This window comes from Arachis duranensis, chromosome 1, assembly GCF_000817695.3.
Source record: "Arachis duranensis cultivar V14167 chromosome 1, aradu.V14167.gnm2.J7QH, whole genome shotgun sequence".
NCBI classification, from domain to species: Eukaryota; Viridiplantae; Streptophyta; class Magnoliopsida; order Fabales; family Fabaceae; genus Arachis; species Arachis duranensis.
Window position 1 is genome coordinate 63051659 of NC_029772.3, and position 2785 is coordinate 63054443.

The 2785-nt window shown below is 39.9% G+C and overlaps 1 non-coding gene across 1 annotated transcript; it reads left to right on the forward strand.

Moving 5' to 3' along the window:
* The first annotated feature begins 2477 nt into the window (after window positions 1-2477).
* On the forward strand, window positions 2478-2581 carry LOC127742413 (small nucleolar RNA R71). Its single transcript, XR_008003642.1, has one exon. It is a non-coding gene; the product is annotated as a small nucleolar RNA R71 (small nucleolar RNA).
* The last annotated feature ends 204 nt before the right edge of the window (window positions 2582-2785 follow it).

Consider the following 2785-nt stretch of genomic DNA (forward strand, 5'->3'; position numbering starts at 1 on the left):
TAGATTTTGTTCCTCTTGGCCTAGGTAGAGTAATTAGTGACACTTGAGTTATCTAATTCCTTTGTTGATTGGTAATTGGAGATATTGCTAATTGGTTTGGAGTGCACTAAAGCTAGTCTTTCCTTGGGAGTTGGCTAGGACTTGTGGCTCAAGTCAATTCATCCACTTGACTTTCCTTTATTTAGTAAGGGTTAACTAAGTGGTAGCAATGAACAATTCTCATCACAATTGAGAAGGATAACTAGGATAGAACTTCTAATTTTCATACCTTGCCAAGAGCCTTTTATAGTTGTTAGTTTACTTTCTTGCCATTTATCTTTCATGCCTCTTATCAAAACCCCAAAATAACTCATAACCAATAACAAGACACTTTATTGTAATTCCTAGGGAGAACGACCCGAGGTTTGAATACTTCCGTTTATAAATTTTAGGGGTTTGTACTAGTGACAAACAACTTTTTGTATGAAAGGATTATTGCTTGGTTTAGAAACTATACTTCGACGAGATTTTATTTGAGAAATTCTAAACCGTCAAAAATCTAATCGTCAGGTGCCAGACTGGGCGATAAACGCCCACTTTGCTACCCTTACTGGCGTTTAAACGCCAGTAAGTCTCTCCTCCAAGGTGTGCTATTTTTAATGTTGTTTTTTATTTTTCTTAGATTTTTGCAGTTGTTTTTGTGACTCCACATGATCATCAACCTAAAAAAAAGAAAATAACATGAAATAACATAGATAAATAAAAATTGGGTTGCCTCCCAATAAGTGCTTCTTTAATGTCAATAGCTTGACAGTGAGCTCTCATGGAGCTTCACAGATATTCAGAGCATTGTTGGAACCTCCCAACACCAAACTTAGAGTTTGGTTGTGGCCTCCCAACACCAAACTTAGAGTTTGACTTTGGGGGCTTTGTTTGACTCTGCATTGAGAGAAGCTTCTCTTGCTTCCTCTCTATGGTCACAGAGGGAGATCCTTGAGTTTTAAACACAAGGTAGTCCTCATTCAATTGAAGGATCAACTCTCCTCTGTCCACATCAATCACAGCTTTTGCTGTGGCTAGGAAGGGTCTTCCAATGATGTTGGATTCATCCTCATCCTTCCCAGTGTCTAGGATTATGAAATCAGCAGGGATGTAAAGGCCTTTGACCTTTACTAGCATGTCCTCTACCTGTCTATAAGCCTTTTTCATGGATTTGTCTGCCATCTCTAATGAGAATTTGCCGGCCTATACCTCAAAGATTCCCAGTTTCTCCATTACAGAGAGTGGCATTAAGTTTATGCATGACCCCAGGTCATACAGAGCCTTCTCAAAGGTCATGGTGCCTATGGTACAGGGAATTAGGAATTTACCAGGATCCTATTTTTTTAGGTAATGTCTGCCTAACCAAGTCATTCAGTTTATTAATGAGCAATGGAGGTTCATTCTCCCGAGTCTCATTACCAAATAACTTGGCATTTAGCTTCATGATTGCTCCAAGGTACTTAGAAACTTGCTCTTCAGTAATATCTTCATCCTCTTCAGAGGAGGAATAATCATCAGAGCTCATGAATGGCAAAAGTAGGTTCAATAGAATCTCTATGGTCTCTAGATGAGCCTCAGATTCCTTAGGTTCCTCAAATGGGAACTTCTTTTTGTCCAGAGGATGTCCCAGGAGGTCTTACTCACTGGGATTCACGTCCTCCTCGTCCTCTCTAGGTTCGGCCACACCAAGTAAGGTTATGGCCTTGCACTCTCTTTTTGGATTCTCTTCTGTATTGCTTGGGAGAGTACTAGGAGGAGTTTCAGTGACTCTTTTAATCAGCTGGCCCACTTGTGCCTCCAAATTTCTAATAGAGGACCTTGTTTCATTCATGAAACTTAGAGTGGCCTTAGATAGATCAGAGACTATGTTTGCTAAGCTAGAGGGGCTCTGCTCAGAATTCGTGAAGCTAGAGGGGCTCTACTCAGAATTTTCTGTCTGTTGCTAAGAGGATGATGGAAAAGGCTTGCTATTGCTAAACCTGTTTCTTCCACCATTATTAAAGCCTTGTTGAGGCTTTTGTTGATCCTTCCATGAGAAATTTGGATGATTTCTATAGGCTTCACCCATGTAATTCACCTCTGCTATTGCAGGATTCTCAGGATCATAAGCTTCTTCTTCAGAAGATGCTTCTTTAGTACTGTTGGATGCATTTTACAATCCATTTAGACTATGAGAAATCATATTGAACTGTTGAGTCAATATTTTGTTCTGAGCCAATATGACATTCAGAGCATCAATTTCAAGAACTCCCTTCCTCTGAGGCATCCCATTACTCACAGGATTCCTTTTAGAAGTGTACATGAACTGGTTATTTGCAACTATGTTAATGAGTTCCTGAGCTTCTGCAGGCATTTTCTTCAGGTGAATAGATCCACCTACAGAATGGTCCAATGACATCTTAGACAATTCAAACAGACCATCATAGAATATATCCAGGATGGTCCATTCTGAAAGTATTTCAAAAGGACATTTTTTGGTCTGTTGCTTGTATCTCTCCCATGCTTCATAGAGGGATTCACCTTCTTTCTGTCTGAAGATTTGAACATTCACTCTAAGTTTGCTCAGCTTTTGAGGAGGAAAGAACTTGGCTAAGAAACCCGTGAACAGCTTATCCCAAGAGTTCAGGCTATCTCTAGGTTGAGAGTCCAACCATGTTCTAACTCTGTCTCTCTTACAGCAAAAGGGAAAAGCATACACTTATAGACCTCAGGATCAACTCCATTGGTCTTAACGGTATCACAGATCTGCAAGAATTCAGTTAAG